General features: G+C 45.3%; 111 non-coding genes across 111 annotated transcripts; all 111 read right to left on the reverse strand.

Moving 5' to 3' along the window:
* Positions 1 to 12: 12 nt before the first annotated feature.
* On the reverse strand, positions 13 to 94 carry TRNAS-CGA (transfer RNA serine (anticodon CGA)). Its single transcript has one exon. It is a non-coding gene; the product is annotated as a tRNA-Ser (tRNA).
* A 75-nt stretch (positions 95 to 169) lies between these two features.
* TRNAS-CGA (transfer RNA serine (anticodon CGA)) lies at positions 170 to 251 on the reverse strand. Its single transcript has one exon. It is a non-coding gene; the product is annotated as a tRNA-Ser (tRNA).
* Positions 252 to 326: 75 nt separating this feature from the next.
* On the reverse strand, positions 327 to 408 carry TRNAS-CGA (transfer RNA serine (anticodon CGA)). Its single transcript has one exon. It is a non-coding gene; the product is annotated as a tRNA-Ser (tRNA).
* Positions 409 to 483: 75 nt separating this feature from the next.
* On the reverse strand, positions 484 to 565 carry TRNAS-AGA (transfer RNA serine (anticodon AGA)). Its single transcript has one exon. It is a non-coding gene; the product is annotated as a tRNA-Ser (tRNA).
* A 75-nt stretch (positions 566 to 640) lies between these two features.
* On the reverse strand, positions 641 to 722 carry TRNAS-CGA (transfer RNA serine (anticodon CGA)). The gene has a single exon. It is a non-coding gene; the product is annotated as a tRNA-Ser (tRNA).
* A 74-nt stretch (positions 723 to 796) lies between these two features.
* Positions 797 to 878, reverse strand: TRNAS-UGA (transfer RNA serine (anticodon UGA)). Its single transcript has one exon. It is a non-coding gene; the product is annotated as a tRNA-Ser (tRNA).
* Positions 879 to 951: 73 nt separating this feature from the next.
* Positions 952 to 1,033, reverse strand: TRNAS-CGA (transfer RNA serine (anticodon CGA)). The gene has a single exon. It is a non-coding gene; the product is annotated as a tRNA-Ser (tRNA).
* Positions 1,034 to 1,108: 75 nt separating this feature from the next.
* Positions 1,109 to 1,190, reverse strand: TRNAS-AGA (transfer RNA serine (anticodon AGA)). The gene has a single exon. It is a non-coding gene; the product is annotated as a tRNA-Ser (tRNA).
* Positions 1,191 to 1,265: 75 nt separating this feature from the next.
* Positions 1,266 to 1,347, reverse strand: TRNAS-CGA (transfer RNA serine (anticodon CGA)). The gene has a single exon. It is a non-coding gene; the product is annotated as a tRNA-Ser (tRNA).
* Positions 1,348 to 1,421: 74 nt separating this feature from the next.
* On the reverse strand, positions 1,422 to 1,503 carry TRNAS-UGA (transfer RNA serine (anticodon UGA)). Its single transcript has one exon. It is a non-coding gene; the product is annotated as a tRNA-Ser (tRNA).
* A 73-nt stretch (positions 1,504 to 1,576) lies between these two features.
* TRNAS-CGA (transfer RNA serine (anticodon CGA)) lies at positions 1,577 to 1,658 on the reverse strand. Its single transcript has one exon. It is a non-coding gene; the product is annotated as a tRNA-Ser (tRNA).
* A 75-nt stretch (positions 1,659 to 1,733) lies between these two features.
* Positions 1,734 to 1,815, reverse strand: TRNAS-CGA (transfer RNA serine (anticodon CGA)). The gene has a single exon. It is a non-coding gene; the product is annotated as a tRNA-Ser (tRNA).
* A 75-nt stretch (positions 1,816 to 1,890) lies between these two features.
* Positions 1,891 to 1,972, reverse strand: TRNAS-CGA (transfer RNA serine (anticodon CGA)). The gene has a single exon. It is a non-coding gene; the product is annotated as a tRNA-Ser (tRNA).
* Positions 1,973 to 2,047: 75 nt separating this feature from the next.
* On the reverse strand, positions 2,048 to 2,129 carry TRNAS-AGA (transfer RNA serine (anticodon AGA)). The gene has a single exon. It is a non-coding gene; the product is annotated as a tRNA-Ser (tRNA).
* A 75-nt stretch (positions 2,130 to 2,204) lies between these two features.
* On the reverse strand, positions 2,205 to 2,286 carry TRNAS-CGA (transfer RNA serine (anticodon CGA)). Its single transcript has one exon. It is a non-coding gene; the product is annotated as a tRNA-Ser (tRNA).
* A 74-nt stretch (positions 2,287 to 2,360) lies between these two features.
* Positions 2,361 to 2,442, reverse strand: TRNAS-AGA (transfer RNA serine (anticodon AGA)). The gene has a single exon. It is a non-coding gene; the product is annotated as a tRNA-Ser (tRNA).
* A 74-nt stretch (positions 2,443 to 2,516) lies between these two features.
* TRNAS-CGA (transfer RNA serine (anticodon CGA)) lies at positions 2,517 to 2,598 on the reverse strand. Its single transcript has one exon. It is a non-coding gene; the product is annotated as a tRNA-Ser (tRNA).
* Positions 2,599 to 2,673: 75 nt separating this feature from the next.
* On the reverse strand, positions 2,674 to 2,755 carry TRNAS-AGA (transfer RNA serine (anticodon AGA)). The gene has a single exon. It is a non-coding gene; the product is annotated as a tRNA-Ser (tRNA).
* A 74-nt stretch (positions 2,756 to 2,829) lies between these two features.
* Positions 2,830 to 2,911, reverse strand: TRNAS-CGA (transfer RNA serine (anticodon CGA)). The gene has a single exon. It is a non-coding gene; the product is annotated as a tRNA-Ser (tRNA).
* Positions 2,912 to 2,986: 75 nt separating this feature from the next.
* Positions 2,987 to 3,068, reverse strand: TRNAS-CGA (transfer RNA serine (anticodon CGA)). Its single transcript has one exon. It is a non-coding gene; the product is annotated as a tRNA-Ser (tRNA).
* Positions 3,069 to 3,143: 75 nt separating this feature from the next.
* On the reverse strand, positions 3,144 to 3,225 carry TRNAS-CGA (transfer RNA serine (anticodon CGA)). The gene has a single exon. It is a non-coding gene; the product is annotated as a tRNA-Ser (tRNA).
* Positions 3,226 to 3,300: 75 nt separating this feature from the next.
* On the reverse strand, positions 3,301 to 3,382 carry TRNAS-AGA (transfer RNA serine (anticodon AGA)). The gene has a single exon. It is a non-coding gene; the product is annotated as a tRNA-Ser (tRNA).
* A 75-nt stretch (positions 3,383 to 3,457) lies between these two features.
* On the reverse strand, positions 3,458 to 3,539 carry TRNAS-CGA (transfer RNA serine (anticodon CGA)). Its single transcript has one exon. It is a non-coding gene; the product is annotated as a tRNA-Ser (tRNA).
* Positions 3,540 to 3,613: 74 nt separating this feature from the next.
* On the reverse strand, positions 3,614 to 3,695 carry TRNAS-UGA (transfer RNA serine (anticodon UGA)). Its single transcript has one exon. It is a non-coding gene; the product is annotated as a tRNA-Ser (tRNA).
* Positions 3,696 to 3,768: 73 nt separating this feature from the next.
* On the reverse strand, positions 3,769 to 3,850 carry TRNAS-CGA (transfer RNA serine (anticodon CGA)). Its single transcript has one exon. It is a non-coding gene; the product is annotated as a tRNA-Ser (tRNA).
* Positions 3,851 to 3,925: 75 nt separating this feature from the next.
* Positions 3,926 to 4,007, reverse strand: TRNAS-CGA (transfer RNA serine (anticodon CGA)). Its single transcript has one exon. It is a non-coding gene; the product is annotated as a tRNA-Ser (tRNA).
* A 75-nt stretch (positions 4,008 to 4,082) lies between these two features.
* Positions 4,083 to 4,164, reverse strand: TRNAS-CGA (transfer RNA serine (anticodon CGA)). Its single transcript has one exon. It is a non-coding gene; the product is annotated as a tRNA-Ser (tRNA).
* A 75-nt stretch (positions 4,165 to 4,239) lies between these two features.
* On the reverse strand, positions 4,240 to 4,321 carry TRNAS-AGA (transfer RNA serine (anticodon AGA)). Its single transcript has one exon. It is a non-coding gene; the product is annotated as a tRNA-Ser (tRNA).
* Positions 4,322 to 4,396: 75 nt separating this feature from the next.
* Positions 4,397 to 4,478, reverse strand: TRNAS-CGA (transfer RNA serine (anticodon CGA)). The gene has a single exon. It is a non-coding gene; the product is annotated as a tRNA-Ser (tRNA).
* Positions 4,479 to 4,552: 74 nt separating this feature from the next.
* Positions 4,553 to 4,634, reverse strand: TRNAS-AGA (transfer RNA serine (anticodon AGA)). The gene has a single exon. It is a non-coding gene; the product is annotated as a tRNA-Ser (tRNA).
* Positions 4,635 to 4,708: 74 nt separating this feature from the next.
* Positions 4,709 to 4,790, reverse strand: TRNAS-CGA (transfer RNA serine (anticodon CGA)). Its single transcript has one exon. It is a non-coding gene; the product is annotated as a tRNA-Ser (tRNA).
* A 75-nt stretch (positions 4,791 to 4,865) lies between these two features.
* TRNAS-AGA (transfer RNA serine (anticodon AGA)) lies at positions 4,866 to 4,947 on the reverse strand. The gene has a single exon. It is a non-coding gene; the product is annotated as a tRNA-Ser (tRNA).
* A 74-nt stretch (positions 4,948 to 5,021) lies between these two features.
* TRNAS-CGA (transfer RNA serine (anticodon CGA)) lies at positions 5,022 to 5,103 on the reverse strand. The gene has a single exon. It is a non-coding gene; the product is annotated as a tRNA-Ser (tRNA).
* A 75-nt stretch (positions 5,104 to 5,178) lies between these two features.
* Positions 5,179 to 5,260, reverse strand: TRNAS-CGA (transfer RNA serine (anticodon CGA)). The gene has a single exon. It is a non-coding gene; the product is annotated as a tRNA-Ser (tRNA).
* A 75-nt stretch (positions 5,261 to 5,335) lies between these two features.
* On the reverse strand, positions 5,336 to 5,417 carry TRNAS-CGA (transfer RNA serine (anticodon CGA)). Its single transcript has one exon. It is a non-coding gene; the product is annotated as a tRNA-Ser (tRNA).
* A 75-nt stretch (positions 5,418 to 5,492) lies between these two features.
* Positions 5,493 to 5,574, reverse strand: TRNAS-AGA (transfer RNA serine (anticodon AGA)). The gene has a single exon. It is a non-coding gene; the product is annotated as a tRNA-Ser (tRNA).
* Positions 5,575 to 5,649: 75 nt separating this feature from the next.
* On the reverse strand, positions 5,650 to 5,731 carry TRNAS-CGA (transfer RNA serine (anticodon CGA)). The gene has a single exon. It is a non-coding gene; the product is annotated as a tRNA-Ser (tRNA).
* Positions 5,732 to 5,805: 74 nt separating this feature from the next.
* TRNAS-AGA (transfer RNA serine (anticodon AGA)) lies at positions 5,806 to 5,887 on the reverse strand. The gene has a single exon. It is a non-coding gene; the product is annotated as a tRNA-Ser (tRNA).
* A 74-nt stretch (positions 5,888 to 5,961) lies between these two features.
* On the reverse strand, positions 5,962 to 6,043 carry TRNAS-AGA (transfer RNA serine (anticodon AGA)). The gene has a single exon. It is a non-coding gene; the product is annotated as a tRNA-Ser (tRNA).
* Positions 6,044 to 6,117: 74 nt separating this feature from the next.
* TRNAS-UGA (transfer RNA serine (anticodon UGA)) lies at positions 6,118 to 6,199 on the reverse strand. The gene has a single exon. It is a non-coding gene; the product is annotated as a tRNA-Ser (tRNA).
* A 73-nt stretch (positions 6,200 to 6,272) lies between these two features.
* On the reverse strand, positions 6,273 to 6,354 carry TRNAS-CGA (transfer RNA serine (anticodon CGA)). The gene has a single exon. It is a non-coding gene; the product is annotated as a tRNA-Ser (tRNA).
* Positions 6,355 to 6,429: 75 nt separating this feature from the next.
* On the reverse strand, positions 6,430 to 6,511 carry TRNAS-CGA (transfer RNA serine (anticodon CGA)). Its single transcript has one exon. It is a non-coding gene; the product is annotated as a tRNA-Ser (tRNA).
* A 75-nt stretch (positions 6,512 to 6,586) lies between these two features.
* Positions 6,587 to 6,668, reverse strand: TRNAS-CGA (transfer RNA serine (anticodon CGA)). Its single transcript has one exon. It is a non-coding gene; the product is annotated as a tRNA-Ser (tRNA).
* Positions 6,669 to 6,743: 75 nt separating this feature from the next.
* On the reverse strand, positions 6,744 to 6,825 carry TRNAS-AGA (transfer RNA serine (anticodon AGA)). Its single transcript has one exon. It is a non-coding gene; the product is annotated as a tRNA-Ser (tRNA).
* A 75-nt stretch (positions 6,826 to 6,900) lies between these two features.
* On the reverse strand, positions 6,901 to 6,982 carry TRNAS-CGA (transfer RNA serine (anticodon CGA)). Its single transcript has one exon. It is a non-coding gene; the product is annotated as a tRNA-Ser (tRNA).
* A 74-nt stretch (positions 6,983 to 7,056) lies between these two features.
* On the reverse strand, positions 7,057 to 7,138 carry TRNAS-UGA (transfer RNA serine (anticodon UGA)). Its single transcript has one exon. It is a non-coding gene; the product is annotated as a tRNA-Ser (tRNA).
* Positions 7,139 to 7,211: 73 nt separating this feature from the next.
* On the reverse strand, positions 7,212 to 7,293 carry TRNAS-CGA (transfer RNA serine (anticodon CGA)). Its single transcript has one exon. It is a non-coding gene; the product is annotated as a tRNA-Ser (tRNA).
* A 75-nt stretch (positions 7,294 to 7,368) lies between these two features.
* TRNAS-CGA (transfer RNA serine (anticodon CGA)) lies at positions 7,369 to 7,450 on the reverse strand. Its single transcript has one exon. It is a non-coding gene; the product is annotated as a tRNA-Ser (tRNA).
* Positions 7,451 to 7,525: 75 nt separating this feature from the next.
* TRNAS-AGA (transfer RNA serine (anticodon AGA)) lies at positions 7,526 to 7,607 on the reverse strand. The gene has a single exon. It is a non-coding gene; the product is annotated as a tRNA-Ser (tRNA).
* Positions 7,608 to 7,682: 75 nt separating this feature from the next.
* TRNAS-CGA (transfer RNA serine (anticodon CGA)) lies at positions 7,683 to 7,764 on the reverse strand. Its single transcript has one exon. It is a non-coding gene; the product is annotated as a tRNA-Ser (tRNA).
* Positions 7,765 to 7,838: 74 nt separating this feature from the next.
* TRNAS-UGA (transfer RNA serine (anticodon UGA)) lies at positions 7,839 to 7,920 on the reverse strand. Its single transcript has one exon. It is a non-coding gene; the product is annotated as a tRNA-Ser (tRNA).
* A 73-nt stretch (positions 7,921 to 7,993) lies between these two features.
* TRNAS-CGA (transfer RNA serine (anticodon CGA)) lies at positions 7,994 to 8,075 on the reverse strand. Its single transcript has one exon. It is a non-coding gene; the product is annotated as a tRNA-Ser (tRNA).
* Positions 8,076 to 8,150: 75 nt separating this feature from the next.
* On the reverse strand, positions 8,151 to 8,232 carry TRNAS-CGA (transfer RNA serine (anticodon CGA)). The gene has a single exon. It is a non-coding gene; the product is annotated as a tRNA-Ser (tRNA).
* Positions 8,233 to 8,307: 75 nt separating this feature from the next.
* On the reverse strand, positions 8,308 to 8,389 carry TRNAS-CGA (transfer RNA serine (anticodon CGA)). The gene has a single exon. It is a non-coding gene; the product is annotated as a tRNA-Ser (tRNA).
* A 75-nt stretch (positions 8,390 to 8,464) lies between these two features.
* Positions 8,465 to 8,546, reverse strand: TRNAS-AGA (transfer RNA serine (anticodon AGA)). Its single transcript has one exon. It is a non-coding gene; the product is annotated as a tRNA-Ser (tRNA).
* A 73-nt stretch (positions 8,547 to 8,619) lies between these two features.
* On the reverse strand, positions 8,620 to 8,701 carry TRNAS-CGA (transfer RNA serine (anticodon CGA)). Its single transcript has one exon. It is a non-coding gene; the product is annotated as a tRNA-Ser (tRNA).
* Positions 8,702 to 8,775: 74 nt separating this feature from the next.
* Positions 8,776 to 8,857, reverse strand: TRNAS-AGA (transfer RNA serine (anticodon AGA)). Its single transcript has one exon. It is a non-coding gene; the product is annotated as a tRNA-Ser (tRNA).
* Positions 8,858 to 8,931: 74 nt separating this feature from the next.
* On the reverse strand, positions 8,932 to 9,013 carry TRNAS-CGA (transfer RNA serine (anticodon CGA)). The gene has a single exon. It is a non-coding gene; the product is annotated as a tRNA-Ser (tRNA).
* A 75-nt stretch (positions 9,014 to 9,088) lies between these two features.
* TRNAS-AGA (transfer RNA serine (anticodon AGA)) lies at positions 9,089 to 9,170 on the reverse strand. The gene has a single exon. It is a non-coding gene; the product is annotated as a tRNA-Ser (tRNA).
* A 74-nt stretch (positions 9,171 to 9,244) lies between these two features.
* TRNAS-CGA (transfer RNA serine (anticodon CGA)) lies at positions 9,245 to 9,326 on the reverse strand. The gene has a single exon. It is a non-coding gene; the product is annotated as a tRNA-Ser (tRNA).
* Positions 9,327 to 9,401: 75 nt separating this feature from the next.
* TRNAS-CGA (transfer RNA serine (anticodon CGA)) lies at positions 9,402 to 9,483 on the reverse strand. Its single transcript has one exon. It is a non-coding gene; the product is annotated as a tRNA-Ser (tRNA).
* Positions 9,484 to 9,558: 75 nt separating this feature from the next.
* On the reverse strand, positions 9,559 to 9,640 carry TRNAS-AGA (transfer RNA serine (anticodon AGA)). Its single transcript has one exon. It is a non-coding gene; the product is annotated as a tRNA-Ser (tRNA).
* A 75-nt stretch (positions 9,641 to 9,715) lies between these two features.
* TRNAS-CGA (transfer RNA serine (anticodon CGA)) lies at positions 9,716 to 9,797 on the reverse strand. Its single transcript has one exon. It is a non-coding gene; the product is annotated as a tRNA-Ser (tRNA).
* A 75-nt stretch (positions 9,798 to 9,872) lies between these two features.
* Positions 9,873 to 9,954, reverse strand: TRNAS-UGA (transfer RNA serine (anticodon UGA)). Its single transcript has one exon. It is a non-coding gene; the product is annotated as a tRNA-Ser (tRNA).
* A 230-nt stretch (positions 9,955 to 10,184) lies between these two features.
* On the reverse strand, positions 10,185 to 10,266 carry TRNAS-CGA (transfer RNA serine (anticodon CGA)). The gene has a single exon. It is a non-coding gene; the product is annotated as a tRNA-Ser (tRNA).
* Positions 10,267 to 10,341: 75 nt separating this feature from the next.
* TRNAS-AGA (transfer RNA serine (anticodon AGA)) lies at positions 10,342 to 10,423 on the reverse strand. Its single transcript has one exon. It is a non-coding gene; the product is annotated as a tRNA-Ser (tRNA).
* Positions 10,424 to 10,497: 74 nt separating this feature from the next.
* Positions 10,498 to 10,579, reverse strand: TRNAS-CGA (transfer RNA serine (anticodon CGA)). The gene has a single exon. It is a non-coding gene; the product is annotated as a tRNA-Ser (tRNA).
* Positions 10,580 to 10,654: 75 nt separating this feature from the next.
* TRNAS-CGA (transfer RNA serine (anticodon CGA)) lies at positions 10,655 to 10,736 on the reverse strand. The gene has a single exon. It is a non-coding gene; the product is annotated as a tRNA-Ser (tRNA).
* A 75-nt stretch (positions 10,737 to 10,811) lies between these two features.
* Positions 10,812 to 10,893, reverse strand: TRNAS-AGA (transfer RNA serine (anticodon AGA)). Its single transcript has one exon. It is a non-coding gene; the product is annotated as a tRNA-Ser (tRNA).
* Positions 10,894 to 10,968: 75 nt separating this feature from the next.
* On the reverse strand, positions 10,969 to 11,050 carry TRNAS-CGA (transfer RNA serine (anticodon CGA)). The gene has a single exon. It is a non-coding gene; the product is annotated as a tRNA-Ser (tRNA).
* A 75-nt stretch (positions 11,051 to 11,125) lies between these two features.
* On the reverse strand, positions 11,126 to 11,207 carry TRNAS-UGA (transfer RNA serine (anticodon UGA)). Its single transcript has one exon. It is a non-coding gene; the product is annotated as a tRNA-Ser (tRNA).
* Positions 11,208 to 11,280: 73 nt separating this feature from the next.
* Positions 11,281 to 11,362, reverse strand: TRNAS-CGA (transfer RNA serine (anticodon CGA)). Its single transcript has one exon. It is a non-coding gene; the product is annotated as a tRNA-Ser (tRNA).
* Positions 11,363 to 11,437: 75 nt separating this feature from the next.
* TRNAS-AGA (transfer RNA serine (anticodon AGA)) lies at positions 11,438 to 11,519 on the reverse strand. Its single transcript has one exon. It is a non-coding gene; the product is annotated as a tRNA-Ser (tRNA).
* A 74-nt stretch (positions 11,520 to 11,593) lies between these two features.
* On the reverse strand, positions 11,594 to 11,675 carry TRNAS-CGA (transfer RNA serine (anticodon CGA)). The gene has a single exon. It is a non-coding gene; the product is annotated as a tRNA-Ser (tRNA).
* Positions 11,676 to 11,750: 75 nt separating this feature from the next.
* Positions 11,751 to 11,832, reverse strand: TRNAS-AGA (transfer RNA serine (anticodon AGA)). Its single transcript has one exon. It is a non-coding gene; the product is annotated as a tRNA-Ser (tRNA).
* Positions 11,833 to 11,907: 75 nt separating this feature from the next.
* TRNAS-CGA (transfer RNA serine (anticodon CGA)) lies at positions 11,908 to 11,989 on the reverse strand. Its single transcript has one exon. It is a non-coding gene; the product is annotated as a tRNA-Ser (tRNA).
* A 73-nt stretch (positions 11,990 to 12,062) lies between these two features.
* Positions 12,063 to 12,144, reverse strand: TRNAS-AGA (transfer RNA serine (anticodon AGA)). Its single transcript has one exon. It is a non-coding gene; the product is annotated as a tRNA-Ser (tRNA).
* A 75-nt stretch (positions 12,145 to 12,219) lies between these two features.
* TRNAS-AGA (transfer RNA serine (anticodon AGA)) lies at positions 12,220 to 12,301 on the reverse strand. Its single transcript has one exon. It is a non-coding gene; the product is annotated as a tRNA-Ser (tRNA).
* A 74-nt stretch (positions 12,302 to 12,375) lies between these two features.
* On the reverse strand, positions 12,376 to 12,457 carry TRNAS-UGA (transfer RNA serine (anticodon UGA)). The gene has a single exon. It is a non-coding gene; the product is annotated as a tRNA-Ser (tRNA).
* Positions 12,458 to 12,530: 73 nt separating this feature from the next.
* TRNAS-CGA (transfer RNA serine (anticodon CGA)) lies at positions 12,531 to 12,612 on the reverse strand. Its single transcript has one exon. It is a non-coding gene; the product is annotated as a tRNA-Ser (tRNA).
* Positions 12,613 to 12,687: 75 nt separating this feature from the next.
* On the reverse strand, positions 12,688 to 12,769 carry TRNAS-AGA (transfer RNA serine (anticodon AGA)). The gene has a single exon. It is a non-coding gene; the product is annotated as a tRNA-Ser (tRNA).
* A 74-nt stretch (positions 12,770 to 12,843) lies between these two features.
* On the reverse strand, positions 12,844 to 12,925 carry TRNAS-CGA (transfer RNA serine (anticodon CGA)). Its single transcript has one exon. It is a non-coding gene; the product is annotated as a tRNA-Ser (tRNA).
* A 75-nt stretch (positions 12,926 to 13,000) lies between these two features.
* On the reverse strand, positions 13,001 to 13,082 carry TRNAS-AGA (transfer RNA serine (anticodon AGA)). The gene has a single exon. It is a non-coding gene; the product is annotated as a tRNA-Ser (tRNA).
* Positions 13,083 to 13,157: 75 nt separating this feature from the next.
* Positions 13,158 to 13,239, reverse strand: TRNAS-AGA (transfer RNA serine (anticodon AGA)). The gene has a single exon. It is a non-coding gene; the product is annotated as a tRNA-Ser (tRNA).
* A 74-nt stretch (positions 13,240 to 13,313) lies between these two features.
* Positions 13,314 to 13,395, reverse strand: TRNAS-UGA (transfer RNA serine (anticodon UGA)). Its single transcript has one exon. It is a non-coding gene; the product is annotated as a tRNA-Ser (tRNA).
* Positions 13,396 to 13,468: 73 nt separating this feature from the next.
* On the reverse strand, positions 13,469 to 13,550 carry TRNAS-CGA (transfer RNA serine (anticodon CGA)). The gene has a single exon. It is a non-coding gene; the product is annotated as a tRNA-Ser (tRNA).
* Positions 13,551 to 13,625: 75 nt separating this feature from the next.
* On the reverse strand, positions 13,626 to 13,707 carry TRNAS-AGA (transfer RNA serine (anticodon AGA)). The gene has a single exon. It is a non-coding gene; the product is annotated as a tRNA-Ser (tRNA).
* Positions 13,708 to 13,781: 74 nt separating this feature from the next.
* Positions 13,782 to 13,863, reverse strand: TRNAS-UGA (transfer RNA serine (anticodon UGA)). The gene has a single exon. It is a non-coding gene; the product is annotated as a tRNA-Ser (tRNA).
* Positions 13,864 to 13,936: 73 nt separating this feature from the next.
* Positions 13,937 to 14,018, reverse strand: TRNAS-CGA (transfer RNA serine (anticodon CGA)). The gene has a single exon. It is a non-coding gene; the product is annotated as a tRNA-Ser (tRNA).
* A 75-nt stretch (positions 14,019 to 14,093) lies between these two features.
* Positions 14,094 to 14,175, reverse strand: TRNAS-AGA (transfer RNA serine (anticodon AGA)). The gene has a single exon. It is a non-coding gene; the product is annotated as a tRNA-Ser (tRNA).
* Positions 14,176 to 14,249: 74 nt separating this feature from the next.
* On the reverse strand, positions 14,250 to 14,331 carry TRNAS-AGA (transfer RNA serine (anticodon AGA)). Its single transcript has one exon. It is a non-coding gene; the product is annotated as a tRNA-Ser (tRNA).
* A 74-nt stretch (positions 14,332 to 14,405) lies between these two features.
* Positions 14,406 to 14,487, reverse strand: TRNAS-UGA (transfer RNA serine (anticodon UGA)). The gene has a single exon. It is a non-coding gene; the product is annotated as a tRNA-Ser (tRNA).
* Positions 14,488 to 14,562: 75 nt separating this feature from the next.
* On the reverse strand, positions 14,563 to 14,644 carry TRNAS-AGA (transfer RNA serine (anticodon AGA)). The gene has a single exon. It is a non-coding gene; the product is annotated as a tRNA-Ser (tRNA).
* Positions 14,645 to 14,718: 74 nt separating this feature from the next.
* Positions 14,719 to 14,800, reverse strand: TRNAS-CGA (transfer RNA serine (anticodon CGA)). Its single transcript has one exon. It is a non-coding gene; the product is annotated as a tRNA-Ser (tRNA).
* A 73-nt stretch (positions 14,801 to 14,873) lies between these two features.
* TRNAS-UGA (transfer RNA serine (anticodon UGA)) lies at positions 14,874 to 14,955 on the reverse strand. The gene has a single exon. It is a non-coding gene; the product is annotated as a tRNA-Ser (tRNA).
* A 73-nt stretch (positions 14,956 to 15,028) lies between these two features.
* TRNAS-CGA (transfer RNA serine (anticodon CGA)) lies at positions 15,029 to 15,110 on the reverse strand. Its single transcript has one exon. It is a non-coding gene; the product is annotated as a tRNA-Ser (tRNA).
* A 75-nt stretch (positions 15,111 to 15,185) lies between these two features.
* Positions 15,186 to 15,267, reverse strand: TRNAS-CGA (transfer RNA serine (anticodon CGA)). Its single transcript has one exon. It is a non-coding gene; the product is annotated as a tRNA-Ser (tRNA).
* Positions 15,268 to 15,342: 75 nt separating this feature from the next.
* On the reverse strand, positions 15,343 to 15,424 carry TRNAS-CGA (transfer RNA serine (anticodon CGA)). Its single transcript has one exon. It is a non-coding gene; the product is annotated as a tRNA-Ser (tRNA).
* A 73-nt stretch (positions 15,425 to 15,497) lies between these two features.
* Positions 15,498 to 15,579, reverse strand: TRNAS-UGA (transfer RNA serine (anticodon UGA)). Its single transcript has one exon. It is a non-coding gene; the product is annotated as a tRNA-Ser (tRNA).
* A 75-nt stretch (positions 15,580 to 15,654) lies between these two features.
* Positions 15,655 to 15,736, reverse strand: TRNAS-CGA (transfer RNA serine (anticodon CGA)). Its single transcript has one exon. It is a non-coding gene; the product is annotated as a tRNA-Ser (tRNA).
* A 73-nt stretch (positions 15,737 to 15,809) lies between these two features.
* On the reverse strand, positions 15,810 to 15,891 carry TRNAS-UGA (transfer RNA serine (anticodon UGA)). Its single transcript has one exon. It is a non-coding gene; the product is annotated as a tRNA-Ser (tRNA).
* Positions 15,892 to 15,964: 73 nt separating this feature from the next.
* TRNAS-UGA (transfer RNA serine (anticodon UGA)) lies at positions 15,965 to 16,046 on the reverse strand. Its single transcript has one exon. It is a non-coding gene; the product is annotated as a tRNA-Ser (tRNA).
* Positions 16,047 to 16,119: 73 nt separating this feature from the next.
* TRNAS-CGA (transfer RNA serine (anticodon CGA)) lies at positions 16,120 to 16,201 on the reverse strand. Its single transcript has one exon. It is a non-coding gene; the product is annotated as a tRNA-Ser (tRNA).
* Positions 16,202 to 16,276: 75 nt separating this feature from the next.
* Positions 16,277 to 16,358, reverse strand: TRNAS-CGA (transfer RNA serine (anticodon CGA)). Its single transcript has one exon. It is a non-coding gene; the product is annotated as a tRNA-Ser (tRNA).
* Positions 16,359 to 16,433: 75 nt separating this feature from the next.
* On the reverse strand, positions 16,434 to 16,515 carry TRNAS-CGA (transfer RNA serine (anticodon CGA)). The gene has a single exon. It is a non-coding gene; the product is annotated as a tRNA-Ser (tRNA).
* A 73-nt stretch (positions 16,516 to 16,588) lies between these two features.
* Positions 16,589 to 16,670, reverse strand: TRNAS-UGA (transfer RNA serine (anticodon UGA)). Its single transcript has one exon. It is a non-coding gene; the product is annotated as a tRNA-Ser (tRNA).
* Positions 16,671 to 16,745: 75 nt separating this feature from the next.
* Positions 16,746 to 16,827, reverse strand: TRNAS-CGA (transfer RNA serine (anticodon CGA)). Its single transcript has one exon. It is a non-coding gene; the product is annotated as a tRNA-Ser (tRNA).
* Positions 16,828 to 16,900: 73 nt separating this feature from the next.
* Positions 16,901 to 16,982, reverse strand: TRNAS-UGA (transfer RNA serine (anticodon UGA)). Its single transcript has one exon. It is a non-coding gene; the product is annotated as a tRNA-Ser (tRNA).
* Positions 16,983 to 17,055: 73 nt separating this feature from the next.
* On the reverse strand, positions 17,056 to 17,137 carry TRNAS-CGA (transfer RNA serine (anticodon CGA)). The gene has a single exon. It is a non-coding gene; the product is annotated as a tRNA-Ser (tRNA).
* Positions 17,138 to 17,212: 75 nt separating this feature from the next.
* Positions 17,213 to 17,294, reverse strand: TRNAS-CGA (transfer RNA serine (anticodon CGA)). The gene has a single exon. It is a non-coding gene; the product is annotated as a tRNA-Ser (tRNA).
* Positions 17,295 to 17,369: 75 nt separating this feature from the next.
* TRNAS-CGA (transfer RNA serine (anticodon CGA)) lies at positions 17,370 to 17,451 on the reverse strand. The gene has a single exon. It is a non-coding gene; the product is annotated as a tRNA-Ser (tRNA).
* Between the last annotated feature and the right edge of the window lies 1 nt (position 17,452).

Below are 17,452 nucleotides of genomic sequence, written 5' to 3' on the forward strand. Positions count from 1 at the left end.
CGTGAGTTCGAACGCAGTCGGCAGGATTCGAACCTGCGCGGAAATATCCCAACAGATTTCGAGTCTGTCGCCTTAACCACTCGGCCACGACTGCTGCTGTTAACTGAGACCACTCAAAAATCTGTGAAACTGCTAAAGGTATTATTGAAATAAAAAGTCTTTGCTCAATCGCAATCGGCAGGATTCGAACCTGCGCGGAAATATCCCAACAGATTTCGAGTCTGTCGCCTTAACCACTCGGCCACGACTGCTGCTGTTAACTGAGACCACTCAAAAATCTGTGAAACTGCTAAAGGTATTATTGAAATAAAAAATCTTTGCTCAATCGCAATCGGCAGGATTCGAACCTGCGCGGGAATATCCCAACAGATTTCGAGTCTGTCGCCTTAACCACTCGGCCACGACTGCTGCTGTTAACTGAGACCACTCAAAAATCTGTGAAACTGCTAAAGGTATTATTGAAATGAAAAATATTTGCTCAATCGCAATCGGCAGGATTCGAACCTGCGCGGAAATATCCCAACAGATTTCTAGTCTGTCGCCTTAACCACTCGGCCACGACTGCTGCTGTTAACTGAGACCACTCAAAAATCTGTGAAACTGCTAAAGGTATTATTGAAATAAAAAATCTTTGCTCAATCGCAATCGGCAGGATTCGAACCTGCGCGGGAATATCCCAACAGATTTCGAGTCTGTCACCTTAACCACTCGGCCACGACTGCTTCTGTTAAGCGAGTCCACTCAAAAAATTGTGGAACTACTAAAGCTATCATTGGAATAAGTATGTGTGTTCGAACGCCGTCGGCAGGATTCGAACCTGCGCGGAAATATCCCAACAGATTTCAAGTCTGTCGCCTTAACCACTCGGCCACGACTGCTTCTGTTAACCGAGACCACTAAAAAATTGTGGAACTACTAAAGCTATCATTGAAATAAGTTCGTGAGTTCGAACGCAGTCGGCAGGATTCGAACCTGCGCGGAAATAGCCCAACAGATTTCGAGTCTGTCGCCTTAACCACTCGGCCACGACTGCTGCTGTTAACTGAGACCACTCAAAAATCTGTGAAACTGCTAAAGGTATTATTGAAATGAAAAATATTTGCTCAATCGCAATCGGCAGGATTCGAACCTGCGCGGAAATATCCCAACAGATTTCTAGTCTGTCGCCTTAACCACTCGGCCACGACTGCTGCTGTTAACTGAGACCACTCAAAAATCTGTGAAACTGCTAAAGGTATTATTGAAATAAAAAATCTTTGCTCAATCGCAATCGGCAGGATTCGAACCTGCGCGGGAATATCCCAACAGATTTCGAGTCTGTCACCTTAACCACTCGGCCACGACTGCTTCTGTTAAGCGAGTCCACTCAAAAAATTGTGGAACTACTAAAGCTATCATTGGAATAAGTATGTGTGTTCGAACGCCGTCGGCAGGATTCGAACCTGCGCGGAAATATCCCAACAGATTTCAAGTCTGTCGCCTTAACCACTCGGCCACGACTGCTTCTGTTAACCGAGACCACTAAAAAATTGTGGAACTACTAAAGCTATCATTGAAATAAGTTCGTGAGTTCGAACGCAGTCGGCAGGATTCGAACCTGCGCGGAAATAGCCCAACAGATTTCGAGTCTGTCGCCTTAACCACTCGGCCACGACTGCTGCTGTTAACTGAGACCACTCAAAAATCTGTGAAACTGCTAAAGGTATTATTGAAATAAAAAGTCTTTGCTCAATCGCAATCGGCAGGATTCGAACCTGCGCGGAAATATCCCAACAGATTTCGAGTCTGTCGCCTTAACCACTCGGCCACGACTGCTGCTGTTAACTGAGACCACTCAAAAATCTGTGAAACTGCTAAAGGTATTATTGAAATAAAAAATCTTTGCTCAATCGCAACCGGCAGGATTCGAACCTGCGCGGGAATATCCCAACAGATTTCGAGTCTGTCGCCTTAACCACTCGGCCACGACTGCTGCTGTTAACTGAGACCACTCAAAAATCTGTGAAACTGCTAAAGGTATTATTGAAATGAAAAATATTTACTCAATCGCAATCGGCAGGATTCGAACCTGCGCGGAAATATCCCAACAGATTTCTAGTGTGTCGCCTTAACCACTCGGCCACGACTGCTGCTGTTAACTGAGACCACTCAAAAATTTGTGAAACTGCTAAAGGTATTATTGAAATAAAAAATCTTTGCTCAATCGCAATCGGCAGGATTCGAACCTGCGCGGGAATATCCCAACAGATTTCGAGTCTGTCACCTTAACCACTCGGCCACGACTGCTTCTGTTAAGCGAGTCCACTCAAAAAATTGTGGAACTACTAAAGCTATCATTGGAATAAGTATGTGTGTTCGAACGCAGTCGGCAGGATTCGAACCTGCGCGGGAATATCCCTACAGATTTCTAGTCTGTCGCCTTGACAACTCGGCCACGACTGCTTCTGTTAACCGAGACCACTCAAAAAAGTGTGGAACTACTAAAGCTATTATTGGAATAAGAATGTTTTTTCGAACGCAGTCGGCAGGATTCGAACCTGCGAGGGAATATCCCAACAGATTTCGAGTCTGTCGCCTTAAGCACTCGTCCACGACTGCTTCGATTAACCGAGACTACTCAGAAATCTGTGAAACCACCAAAGGTATTATTTTAAAAAAAAATCTTTGCTCAATCGCAATCGGCAGGATTCGAACCTGCGCGGGAATATCCCAACAGATTTCTAGTCTGTCGCCTTAACCACTCGGCCACGACTGCTTCTGTTAAGCGAGTCCACTCAAAAAATTGTGGAACTACTAAAGCTATCATTGAAATAAGTTCGTGAGTTCGAACGCAGTCGGCAGGATTCGAACCTGCGCGGAAATATCCCAACAGATTTCGAGTCTGTCGCCTTAACCACTCGGCCACGACTGCTGCTGTTAACTGAGACCACTCAAAAATCTGTGAAACTGCTAAAGGTATTATTGAAATAAAAAGTCTTTGCTCAATCGCAATCGGCAGGATTCGAACCTGCGCGGAAATATCCCAACAGATTTCGAGTCTGTCGCCTTAACCACTCGGCCACGACTGCTGCTGTTAACTGAGACCACTCAAAAATCTGTGAAACTGCTAAAGGTATTATTGAAATAAAAAATCTTTGCTCAATCGCAACCGGCAGGATTCGAACCTGCGCGGGAATATCCCAACAGATTTCGAGTCTGTCGCCTTAACCACTCGGCCACGACTGCTGCTGTTAACTGAGACCACTCAAAAATCTGTGAAACTGCTAAAGGTATTATTGAAATGAAAAATATTTGCTCAATCGCAATCGGCAGGATTCGAACCTGCGCGGAAATATCCCAACAGATTTCTAGTCTGTCGCCTTAACCACTCGGCCACGACTGCTGCTGTTAACTGAGACCACTCAAAAATCTGTGAAACTGCTAAAGGTATTATTGAAATAAAAAATCTTTGCTCAATCGCAATCGGCAGGATTCGAACCTGCGCGGGAATATCCCAACAGATTTCGAGTCTGTCACCTTAACCACTCGGCCACGACTGCTTCTGTTAAGCGAGTCCACTCAAAAAATTGTGGAACTACTAAAGCTATCATTGGAATAAGTATGTGTGTTCGAACGCCGTCGGCAGGATTCGAACCTGCGCGGAAATATCCCAACAGATTTCAAGTCTGTCGCCTTAACCACTCGGCCACGACTGCTTCTGTTAACCGAGACCACTAAAAAATTGTGGAACTACTAAAGCTATCATTGAAATAAGTTCGTGAGTTCGAACGCAGTCGGCAGGATTCGAACCTGCGCGGAAATAGCCCAACAGATTTCGAGTCTGTCGCCTTAACCACTCGGCCACGACTGCTGCTGTTAACTGAGACCACTCAAAAATCTGTGAAACTGCTAAAGGTATTATTGAAATAAAAAGTCTTTGCTCAATCGCAATCGGCAGGATTCGAACCTGCGCGGAAATATCCCAACAGATTTCGAGTCTGTCGCCTTAACCACTCGGCCACGACTGCTGCTGTTAACTGAGACCACTCAAAAATCTGTGAAACTGCTAAAGGTATTATTGAAATAAAAAATCTTTGCTCAATCGCAACCGGCAGGATTCGAACCTGCGCGGGAATATCCCAACAGATTTCGAGTCTGTCGCCTTAACCACTCGGCCACGACTGCTGCTGTTAACTGAGACCACTCAAAAATCTGTGAAACTGCTAAAGGTATTATTGAAATGAAAAATATTTACTCAATCGCAATCGGCAGGATTCGAACCTGCGCGGAAATATCCCAACAGATTTCTAGTCTGTCGCCTTAACCACTCGGCCACGACTGCTGCTGTTAACTGAGACCACTCAAAAATTTGTGAAACTGCTAAAGGTATTATTGAAATAAAAAATCTTTGCTCAATCGCAATCGGCAGGATTCGAACCTGCGCGGGAATATCCCAACAGATTTCGAGTCTGTCACCTTAACCACTCGGCCACGACTGCTTCTGTTAAGCGAGTCCACTCAAAAAATTGTGGAACTACTAAAGCTATCATTGGAATAAGTATGTGTGTTCGAACGCAGTCGGCAGGATTCGAACCTGCGCGGGAATATCCCTACAGATTTCTAGTCTGTCGCCTTGACAACTCGGCCACGACTGCTTCTGTTAACCGAGACCACTCAAAAAAGTGTGGAACTACTAAAGCTATTATTGGAATAAGAATGTTTTTTCGAACGCAGTCGGCAGGATTCGAACCTGCGAGGGAATATCCCAACAGATTTCGAGTCTGTCGCCTTAAGCACTCGTCCACGACTGCTTCGATTAACCGAGACTACTCAGAAATCTGTGAAACCACCAAAGGTATTATTTTAAAAAAAAATCTTTGCTCAATCGCAATCGGCAGGATTCGAACCTGCGCGGGAATATCCCAACAGATTTCTAGTCTGTCGCCTTAACCACTCGGCCACGACTGCTTCTGTTAAGCGAGTCCACTCAAAAAATTGTGGAACTACTAAAGCTATCATTGAAATAAGTTCGTGAGTTCGAACGCAGTCGGCAGGATTCGAACCTGCGCGGAAATATCCCAACAGATTTCGAGTCTGTCGCCTTAACCACTCGGCCACGACTGCTGCTGTTAACTGAGACCACTCAAAAATCTGTGAAACTGCTAAAGGTATTATTGAAATAAAAAGTCTTTGCTCAATCGCAATCGGCAGGATTCGAACCTGCGCGGAAATATCCCAACAGATTTCGAGTCTGTCGCCTTAACCACTCGGCCACGACTGCTGCTGTTAACTGAGACCACTCAAAAATCTGTGAAACTGCTAAAGGTATTATTGAAATAAAAAATCTTTGCTCAATCGCAACCGGCAGGATTCGAACCTGCGCGGGAATATCCCAACAGATTTCGAGTCTGTCGCCTTAACCACTCGGCCACGACTGCTGCTGTTAACTGAGACCACTCAAAAATCTGTGAAACTGCTAAAGGTATTATTGAAATGAAAAATATTTGCTCAATCGCAATCGGCAGGATTCGAACCTGCGCGGAAATATCCCAACAGATTTCTAGTCTGTCGCCTTAACCACTCGGCCACGACTGCTGCTGTTAACTGAGACCACTCAAAAATCTGTGAAACTGCTAAAGGTATTATTGAAATGAAAAATATTTGCTCAATCGCAATCGGCAGGATTCGAACCTGCGCGGGAATATCCCAACAGATTTCGAGTCTGTCACCTTAACCACTCGGCCACGACTGCTTCTGTTAAGCGAGTCCACTCAAAAAATTGTGGAACTACTAAAGCTATCATTGGAATAAGTATGTGTGTTCGAACGCAGTCGGCAGGATTCGAACCTGCGCGGGAATATCCCTACAGATTTCTAGTCTGTCGCCTTGACAACTCGGCCACGACTGCTTCTGTTAACCGAGACCACTCAAAAAAGTGTGGAACTACTAAAGCTATTATTGGAATAAGAATGTTTGTTCGAACGCAGTCGGCAGGATTCGAACCTGCGCGGGAATATCCCAACAGATTTCTAGTCTGTCGCCTTAACCACTCGGCCACGACTGCTTCTGTTAAGCGAGTCCACTCAAAAAATTGTGGAACTTCTAAAGCCATTATTGGAATAAGTATGTGTGTTCGAACGCAGTCGGCAGGATTCGAACCTGCGCGGGAGTATCCCAACAGATTTCAAGTCTGTCGCCTTAACCACTCGGCCACGACTGCTTCTGTTAACCGAGACCACTAAAAAATTGTGGAACTACTAAAGCTATCATTGAAATAAGTTCGTGAGTTCGAACGCAGTCGGCAGGATTCGAACCTGCGCGGAAATATCCCAACAGATTTCGAGTCTGTCGCCTTAACCACTCGGCCACGACTGCTGCTGTTAACTGAGACCACTCAAAAATCTGTGAAACTGCTAAAGGTATTATTGAAATAAAAAGTCTTTGCTCAATCGCAATCGGCAGGATTCGAACCTGCGCGGAAATATCCCAACAGATTTCGAGTCTGTCGCCTTAACCACACGGCCACGACTGCTGCTGTTAACTGAGACCACTCAAAAATCTGTGAAACTGCTAAAGGTATTATTGAAATAAAAAATCTTTGCTCAATCGCAATCGGCAGGATTCGAACCTGCGCGGGAATATCCCAACAGATTTCGAGTCTGTCGCCTTAACCACTCGGCCACGACTGCTGCTGTTAACTGAGACCACTCAAAAATCTGTGAAACTGCTAAAGGTATTATTGAAATGAAAAATATTTGCTCAATCGCAATCGGCAGGATTCGAACCTGCGCGGAAATATCCCAACAGATTTCTAGTCTGTCGCCTTAACCACTCGGCCACGACTGCTGCTGTTAACTGAGACCACTCAAAAATCTGTGAAACTGCTAAAGGTATTATTGAAATAAAAAATCTTTGCTCAATCGCAATCGGCAGGATTCGAACCTGCGCGGGAATATCCCAACAGATTTCGAGTCTGTCACCTTAACCACTCGGCCACGACTGCTTCTGTTAAGCGAGTCCACTCAAAAAATTGTGGAACTACTAAAGCTATCATTGGAATAAGTATGTGTGTTCGAACGCCGTCGGCAGGATTCGAACCTGCGCGGAAATATCCCAACAGATTTCAAGTCTGTCGCCTTAACCACTCGGCCACGACTGCTTCTGTTAACCGAGACCACTAAAAAATTGTGGAACTACTAAAGCTATCATTGAAATAAGTTCGTGAGTTCGAACGCAGTCGGCAGGATTCGAACCTGCGCGGAAATAGCCCAACAGATTTCGAGTCTGTCGCCTTAACCACTCGGCCACGACTGCTGCTGTTAACTGAGACCACTCAAAAATCTGTGAAACTGCTAAAGGTATTATTGAAATAAAAAGTCTTTGCTCAATCGCAATCGGCAGGATTCGAACCTGCGCGGAAATATCCCAACAGATTTCGAGTCTGTCGCCTTAACCACTCGGCCACGACTGCTGCTGTTAACTGAGACCACTCAAAAATCTGTGAAACTGCTAAAGGTATTATTGAAATGAAAAATATTTGCTCAATCGCAATCGGCAGGATTCGAACCTGCGCGGAAATATCCCAACAGATTTCTAGTCTGTCGCCTTAACCACTCGGCCACGACTGCTGCTGTTAACTGAGACCACTCAAAAATCTGTGAAACTGCTAAAGGTATTATTGAAATAAAAAATCTTTGCTCAATCGCAATCGGCAGGATTCGAACCTGCGCGGGAATATCCCAACAGATTTCGAGTCTGTCACCTTAACCACTCGGCCACGACTGCTTCTGTTAAGCGAGTCCACTCAAAAAATTGTGGAACTACTAAAGCTATCATTGGAATAAGTATGTGTGTTCGAACGCCGTCGGCAGGATTCGAACCTGCGCGGAAATATCCCAACAGATTTCAAGTCTGTCGCCTTAACCACTCGGCCACGACTGCTTCTGTTAACCGAGACCACTAAAAAATTGTGGAACTACTAAAGCTATCATTGAAATAAGTTCGTGAGTTCGAACGCAGTCGGCAGGATTCGAACCTGCGCGGAAATAGCCCAACAGATTTCGAGTCTGTCGCCTTAACCACTCGGCCACGACTGCTGCTGTTAACTGAGACCACTCAAAAATCTGTGAAACTGCTAAAGGTATTATTGAAATAAAAAGTCTTTGCTCAATCGCAATCGGCAGGATTCGAACCTGCGCGGAAATATCCCAACAGATTTCGAGTCTGTCGCCTTAACCACTCGGCCACGACTGCTGCTGTTAACTGAGACCACTCAAAAATCTGTGAAACTGCTAAAGGTATTATTGAAATAAAAAATCTTTGCTCAATCGCAACCGGCAGGATTCGAACCTGCGCGGGAATATCCCAACAGATTTCGAGTCTGTCGCCTTAACCACTCGGCCACGACTGCTGCTGTTAACTGAGACCACTCAAAAATCTGTGAAACTGCTAAAGGTATTATTGAAATGAAAAATATTTACTCAATCGCAATCGGCAGGATTCGAACCTGCGCGGAAATATCCCAACAGATTTCTAGTCTGTCGCCTTAACCACTCGGCCACGACTGCTGCTGTTAACTGAGACCACTCAAAAATTTGTGAAACTGCTAAAGGTATTATTGAAATAAAAAATCTGCTCAATCGCAATCGGCAGGATTCGAACCTGCGCGGGAATATCCCAACAGATTTCGAGTCTGTCACCTTAACCACTCGGCCACGACTGCTTCTGTTAAGCGAGTCCACTCAAAAAATTGTGGAACTACTAAAGCTATCATTGGAATAGGTATGTGTGTTCGAACGCAGTCGGCAGGATTCGAACCTGCGCGGGAATATCCCTACAGATTTCTAGTCTGTCGCCTTGACAACTCGGCCACGACTGCTTCTGTTAACCGAGACCACTCAAAAAAGTGTGGAACTACTAAAGCTATTATTGGAATAAGAATGTTTTTTCGAACGCAGTCGGCAGGATTCGAACCTGCGAGGGAATATCCCAACAGATTTCGAGTCTGTCGCCTTAAGCACTCGTCCACGACTGCTTCGATTAACCGAGACTACTCAGAAATCTGTGAAACCACCAAAGGTATTATTTTAAAAAAAAATCTTTGCTCAATCGCAATCGGCAGGATTCGAACCTGCGCGGGAATATCCCAACAGATTTCTAGTCTGTCGCCTTAACCACTCGGCCACGACTGCTTCTGTTAAGCGAGTCCACTCAAAAAATTGTGGAACTACTAAAGCTATCATTGAAATAAGTACGTGAGTTCGAACGCAGTCGGCAGGATTCAAACCTGCGCGGAAATATCCCAACAGATTTCGAGTCTGTCGCCTTAACCACTCGGCCACGACTGCTGCTGTTAACTGAGACCACTCAAAAATCTGTGAAACTGCTAAAGGTATTATTGAAATAAAAAATGTTTGCTCAATCGCAATCGGCAGGATTCGAACCTGCGCGGGAATATCCCAACAGATTTCGAGTCTGTCGCCTTAACCACTCGGCCACGACTGCTGCTGTTAACAGAGACCACTCAAAAATCTGTGAAACTGCTAAAGGTATTATTGAAATGAAAAATATTTGCTCAATCGCAATCGGCAGGATTCGAACCTGCGCGGAAATATCCCAACAGATTTCTAGTCTGTCGCCATAACCACTCGGCCACGACTGCTGCTGTTAACTGAGACCACTCAAAAATCTGTGAAACTGCTAAAGGTATTATTGAAATAAAAAATCTTTGCTCAATCGCAATCGGCAGGATTCGAACCTGCGCGGGAATATCCCAACAGATTTCGAGTCTGTCGCCTTAACCACTCGGCCACGACTGCTGCTGTTAACTGAGACCACTCAAAAATCTGTGAAACTGCTAAAGGTATTATTGAAATGAAAAATGTTTGCTCAATCGCAATCGGCAGGATTCGAACCTGCGCGGGAATATCCCAACAGATTTCAAGTCTGTCGCCTTAACCACTCGGCCACGACTGCTTCTGTTAACCGAGACCACTAAAAAATTGTGGAACTACTAAAGCTATCATTGGAATAAGTATGTGAGTTCGAACGCAGTCGGCGGGATTCGAACCTGCGAGGGAATATCCCAACAGATTTCGAGTCTGTCGCCTTAAGCACTCGTCCACGACTGCTTCGATTAGCCGAGACTACTCAGAAATCTGTGAAACCACCAAAGGTATTATTCAAATAAAAAATCTTTGCTCAATCGCAGTCGGCAGGATTCGAACCTGCGCGGGAATATCCCAACAGATTTCGAGTCTGTCGCCTTAAGCACTCGTCCACGACTGCTTCGATTAACCGAGACTACTCAGAAATCTGTGAAACCACCAAAGGTATTATTTTAAAAAAAAATCTTTGCTCAATCGCAATCGGCAGGATTCGAACCTGCGCGGGAATATCCCAACAGATTTCTAGTCTGTCGCCTTAACCACTCGGCCACGACTGCTTCTGTTAAGCGAGTCCACTCAAAAAATTGTGGAACTACTAAAGCTATCATTGAAATAAGTACGTGAGTTCGAACGCAGTCGGCAGGATTCAAACCTGCGCGGAAATATCCCAACAGATTTCGAGTCTGTCGCCTTAACCACTCGGCCACGACTGCTGCTGTTAACTGAGACCACTCAAAAATCTGTGAAACTGCTAAAGGTATTATTGAAATAAAAAATCTTTGCTCAATCGCAATCGGCAGGATTCGAACCTGCGCGGGAATATCCCAACAGATTTCGAGTCTGTCGCCTTAACCACTCGGCCACGACTGCTGCTGTTAACAGAGACCACTCAAAAATCTGTGAAACTGCTAAAGGTATTATTGAAATGAAAAATATTTGCTCAATCGCAATCGGCAGGATTCGAACCTGCGCGGAAATATCCCAACAGATTTCTAGTCTGTCGCCATAACCACTCGGCCACGACTGCTGCTGTTAACTGAGACCACTCAAAAATCTGTGAAACTGCTAAAGGTATTATTGAAATAAAAAATCTTTGCTCAATCGCAATCGGCAGGATTCGAACCTGCGCGGGAATATCCCAACAGATTTCGAGTCTGTCGCCTTAACCACTCGGCCACGACTGCTGCTGTTAACTGAGACCACTCAAAAATCTGTGAAACTGCTAAAGGTATTATTGAAATGAAAAATGTTTGCTCAATCGCAATCGGCAGGATTCGAACCTGCGCGGGAATATCCCAACAGATTTCAAGTCTGTCGCCTTAACCACTCGGCCACGACTGCTTCTGTTAACCGAGACCACTAAAAAATTGTGGAACTACTAAAGCTATCATTGGAATAAGTATGTGAGTTCGAACGCAGTCGGCAGGATTCGAACCTGCGAGGGAATATCCCAACAGATTTCGAGTCTGTCGCCTTAAGCACTCGTCCACGACTGCTTCGATTAGCCGAGACTACTCAGAAATCTGTGAAACCACCAAAGGTATTATTCAAATAAAAAATCTTTGCTCAATCGCAGTCGGCAGGATTCGAACCTGCGCGGGAATATCCCAACAGATTTCTAGTCTGTCGCCTTAACCACTCGGCCACGACTGCTTCTGTTAAGCGAGTCCACTCAAAAAATTGTGGAACTACTAAAGCTATCATTGAAATAAGTACGTGAGTTTGAACGCAGTCGGCAGGATTCAAACCTGCGCGGAAATATCCCAACAGATTTCGAGTCTGTCGCCTTAACCACTCGGCCACGACTGCTGCTGTTGACTGAGACCACTCAAAAATCTGTGAAACTGCTAAAGGTATTATTGAAATGAAAAATATTTGCTCAATCGCAATCGGCAGGATTCGAACCTGCGCGGAAATATCCCAACAGATTTCTAGTCTGTCGCCTTAACCACTCGGCCACGACTGCTGCTGTTAACTGAGACCACTCAAAAATCTGTGAAACTGCTAAAGGTATTATTGAAATAAAAAATCTTTGCTCAATCGCAATCGGCAGGATTCGAACCTGCGCGGGAATATCCCAACAGATTTCGAGTCTGTCACCTTAACCACTCGGCCACGACTGCTTCTGTTAACGGAGACCACTCAAAAAGTGTGGAACTACTAAAGCTATCATTGGAATAAGTATGTGAGTTCGAACGCAGTCGGCAGGAATCGAACCTGCGCGGGAATATCCCAACAGATTTCTAGTCTGTCGCCTTAACCACTCGGCAACGACTGCTTCGTTTAACCGAGACTACTCAGAAATCTGTGAAACCACCAAAGGTATTATTGAAATAAAAAATCTTTGCTCATTCGCAGTCGGCAGGATTCGAGCCTGCGCGGGAATATCCCAACAGATTTCTAGTCTGTCGCCTTAACCACTCGGCCACGACTGCTTCTGTTAAGCGAGTCCACTCAAAAAATTGTGGAACTACTAAAGCTATCATTGGAATAAATATGTGTGTTCGAACGCAGTCGGCAGGATTCGAACCTGCGCGGGAGTATCCCAACAGATTTCAGGTCTGTCGCCTTAACCACTCGGCCACGACTGCTTCTGTTAACCGAGACCACTAAAAAATTGTGGAACTACTAAAGCTATCATTGGAATAAGTATGAGAGTTCGAACGCAGTCGGCAGGATTCGAACCTGCGAGGGAATATCCCAACAGATTTCGAGTCTGTCGCCTTAAGCACTCGTCCACGACTGCTTCGATTAGCCGAGACTACTCAGAAATCTGTGAAACCACCAAAGGTATTATTCAAATAAAAAATCTTTGCTCAATCGCAGTCGGCAGGATTCGAACCTGCGCGGGAATATCCCAACAGATTTCTAGTCTGTCGCCTTAACCACTCGGCCACGACTGCTTCTGTTAAGCGAGTCCACTCAAAAAATTGTGGAACTACTAAAGCTATCATTGAAATAAGTACGTGAGTTTGAACACAGTCGGCAGGATTCAAACCTGCGCGGAAATATCCCAACAGATTTCGAGTCTGTCGCCTTAACCACTCGGCCACGACTGCTGCTGTTGACTGAGACCACTCAAAAATCTGTGAAACTGCTAAAGGTATTATTGAAATGAAAAATATTTGCTCAATCGCAGTCGGCAGGAATCGAACCTGCGCGGGAATATCCCAACAGATTTCTAGTCTGTCGCCTTAACCACTCGGCAACGACTGCTTCGATTAACCGAGACTACTCAGAAATCTGTGAAACCACCAAAGGTATTATTGAAATAAAAAATCTTTGCTCATTCGCAGTCGGCAGGATTCGAGCCTGCGCGGGAATATCCCAACAGATTTCTAGTCTGTCGCCTTAACCACTCGGCCACGACTGCTTCTGTTAAGCGAGTCCACTCAAAAAATTGTGGAACTACTAAAGCTATCATTGGAATAAATATGTGTGTTCGAACGCAGTCGGCAGGATTCGAACCTGCGCGGGAGTATCCCAACAGATTTCAGGTCTGTCGCCTTAACCACTCGGCCACGACTGCTTCTGTTAACCAAGACCACTAAAAAATTGTGGAACTACTAAAGCTATCATTGGAATAAGTATGTGAGTTCGAACGCAGTCGGCAGGAATCGAACCTGCGAGGGAATATCCCAACAGATTTCGAGTCTGTCGCCTTAAGCACTCGTCCACGACTGCTTCGATTAACCGAGACTACTCAGAAATCTGTGAAACCACCAAAGGTATTATTGAAATAAAAAATCTTTGCTCATTCGCAGTCGGCAGGATTCGAACCTGCGCGGGAATATCCCAACAGATTTCTAGTCTGTCGCCTTAACCACTCGGCCACGACTGCTTCTGTTAAGCGACTCCACTCAAAAAATTTTGGAACTACTAAAGCTATCATTGGAATAAGTATGTGTGTTCGAACGCAGTCGGCAGGATTCGAACCTGCGCGGGAGTATCCCAACAGATTTCAAGTCTGTCGCCTTAACCACTCGGCCACGACTGCTTCTGTTAACCGAGACCACTAAAAAATTGTGGAACTACTAAAGCTATCATTGGAATAAGTATGTGAGTTCGAACGCAGTCGGCAGGAATCGAACCTGCGAGGGAATATCCCAACAGATTTCGAGTCTGTCGCCTTAACCTCTCGTCCACGACTGCTTCGATTAACCGAGACTACTCAGAAATCTGTGAAACCACCAAAGGTATTATTGAAATAAAAAATCTTTGCTCAATCGCAGTCGGCAGGATTCGAACCTGCGCGGGAATATCCCAACAGATTTCTAGTCTGTCGCCTTAACCACTCGGCCACGACTGCTTCTGTTAAGCGAGTCCACTCAAAAAATTGTGGAACTACTAAAGCTATCATTGGAATAAGTATGTTAGTTCGAACGCAGTCGGCAGGATTCGAACCTGCGCGGGAATATCCCAACAGATTTCTTGTCTGTCGCCTTAACCACTCGGCCACGACTGCTTCTGTTAAGCAGGTCCACTCAAAAAATTGTGGAACTACTAAAGCTATCATTGGAATAAGTATGTGTGTTCGAGCGCAGTCGGCAGGATTCGAACCTGCGCGGGAATATCCCAACAGATTTCAAGTCTGTCGCCTTAACCACTCGGCCACGACTGCTTCTGTCAACCGAGACTACTCAGAAATCTGTGTAACCACCAAAGGTATTATTGAAATAAAAAATCTTTACTCAATCGCAGTCGGCAGGATTCGAACCTGCGCGGGAATATCCCAACAGATTTCTAGTCTGTCGCCTTAACCAGTCGGCCACGACTGCTTCTGTTAAGCGAGTCCACTCAAAAAATTGTGGAACTACTAAAGCTATCATTGGAATAAGTATGTGTGTTCGAACGCCGTTGGCAGGATTCGAACCTGCGCGGGAATATCCCAACAGATTTCGAGTCTGTCGCCTTAACCACTCGGCCACGACTGCTCCTGTTAACGGAGACCACTCAAAAAGTGTGGAACTACTAAAGCTATCATTGGAATAATTATGTTAGTTCGAACGCAGTCGGCAGGATTCGAACCTGCGCGGGAGTATCCCAACAGATTTCAAGTCTGTCGCCTTAACCACTCGGCCACGACTGCTTCTGTTAACCGAGACCACTAAAAAATTGTGGAACTACTAAAGCTATCATTGAAATAAGTACGTGAGTTCGAACGCAGTCGGCAGGATTCGAACCTGCGCGGAAATATCCCAACAGATTTCGAGTCTGTCGCCTTAACCACTCGGCCACGACTGCTGCTGTTAACTGAGACCACTCAAAAATCTGTGAAACTGCTAAAGGTATTATTGAAATAAAAAGTCTTTGCTCAATCGCAATCAGCAGGATTCGAACCTGCGCGGAAATATCCCAACAGATTTCGAGTCTGTCGCCTTAACCACTCGGCCACGACTGCTGCTGTTAACTGAGACCACTCAAAAATCTGTGAAACTGCTAAAGGTATTATTGAAATAAAAAATCTTTGCTCGATCGCAATCGGCAGGATTCGAACCTGCGCGGGAATATCCCAACAGATTTCGAGTCTGTCGCCTTAACCACTCGGCCACGACTGCTTCTGTTAACCGAGACCACTAAAAAATTGTGGAACTACTAAAGCTATCATTGAAATAAGTACGTGAGTTCGAACGCAGTCGGCAGGATTCGAACCTGCGCGGAATTATCCCAACAGATTTCAAGTCTGTCGCCTTAGCCACTCGGCCACGACTGCTTCTGTCAACCGAGACTACTCAGAAATCTGTGTAACCACCAAAGGTATTATTGAAATAAAAAATCTTTACTCAATCGCAGTCGGCAGGATTCGAACCTGCGCGGGAATATCCCAACAGATTTCGAGTCTGTCGCCTTAACCACTCGGCCACGACTGCTCATGTTAACGGAGACCACTCAAAAAGTGTGGAACTACTAAAGCTATCATTGGAATAATTATGTTAGTTCGAACGCAGTCGGCAGGATTCGAACCTGCGCGGGAGTATCCCAACAGATTTCAAGTCTGTCGCCTTAACCACTCGGCCACGACTGCTTCTGTTAACCGAGACCACTAAAAAATTGTGGAACTACTAAAGCTATCATTGGAATAATTATGTTAGTTCGAACGCAGTCGGCAGGATTCGAACCTGCGCGGGAGTATCCCAACAGATTTCAAGTCTGTCGCCTTAACCACTCGGCCACGACTGCTTCTGTTAACCGAGACCACTAAAAAATTGTGGAACTACTAAAGCTATCATTGAAATAAGTACGTGAGTTCGAACGCAGTCGGCAGGATTCGAACCTGCGCGGAAATATCCCAACAGATTTCGAGTCTGTCGCCTTAACCACTCGGCCACGACTGCTGCTGTTAACTGAGACCACTCAAAAATCTGTGAAACTGCTAAAGGTATTATTGAAATAAAAAGTCTTTGCTCAATCGCAATCAGCAGGATTCGAACCTGCGCGGAAATATCCCAACAGATTTCGAGTCTGTCGCCTTAACCACTCGGCCACGACTGCTGCTGTTAACTGAGACCACTCAAAAATCTGTGAAACTGCTAAAGGTATTATTGAAATAAAAAATCTTTGCTCGATCGCAATCGGCAGGATTCGAACCTGCGCGGGAATATCCCAACAGATTTCGAGTCTGTCGCCTTAACCACTCGGCCACGACTGCTTCTGTTAACCGAGACCACTAAAAAATTGTGGAACTACTAAAGCTATCATTGAAATAAGTACGTGAGTTCAAACGCAGTCGGCAGGATTCGAACCTGCGCGGAATTATCCCAACAGATTTCAAGTCTGTCGCCTTAGCCACTCGGCCACGACTGCTTCTGTCAACCGAGACTACTCAGAAATCTGTGTAACCACCAAAGGTATTATTGAAATAAAAAATCTTTACTCAATCGCAGTCGGCAGGATTCGAACCTGCGCGGGAATATCCCAACAGATTTCGAGTCTGTCGCCTTAACCACTCGGCCACGACTGCTCATGTTAACGGAGACCACTCAAAAAGTGTGGAACTACTAAAGCTATCATTGGAATAATTATGTTAGTTCGAACGCAGTCGGCAGGATTCGAACCTGCGCGGGAGTATCCCAACAGATTTCAAGTCTGTCGCCTTAACCACTCGGCCACGACTGCTTCTGTTAACCGAGACCACTAAAAAATTGTGGAACTACTAAAGCTATCATTGAAATAAGTACGTGAGTTCGAACGCAGTCGGCAGGATTCGAACCTGCGCGGAAATATCCCAACAGATTTCGAGTCTGTCGCCTTAACCACTCGGCCACGACTGCTGCTGTTAACTGAGACCACTCAAAAATCTGTGAAACTGCTAAAGGTATTATTGAAATAAAAAGTCTTTGCTCAATCGCAATCGGCAGGATTCGAACCTGCGCGGAAATATCCCAACAGATTTCGAGTCTGTCGCCTTAACCACTCGGCCACGACTGCTGCTGTTAACTGAGACCACTCAAAAATCTGTGAAACTGCTAAAGGTATTATTGAAATAAAAAATCTTTGCTCGATCGCAATCGGCAGGATTCGAACCTGCGCGGGAATATCCCAACAGATTTCGAGTCTGTCGCCTTAACCACTCGGCCACGACTGCT

Source organism: Phalangium opilio, unplaced genomic scaffold (genome assembly GCF_054372755.1).
Source record: "Phalangium opilio isolate 3A_F unplaced genomic scaffold, DU_Popi_V2 ptg000105l_1, whole genome shotgun sequence".
In the NCBI taxonomy this organism is placed as follows: Eukaryota; Metazoa; Arthropoda; class Arachnida; order Opiliones; family Phalangiidae; genus Phalangium; species Phalangium opilio.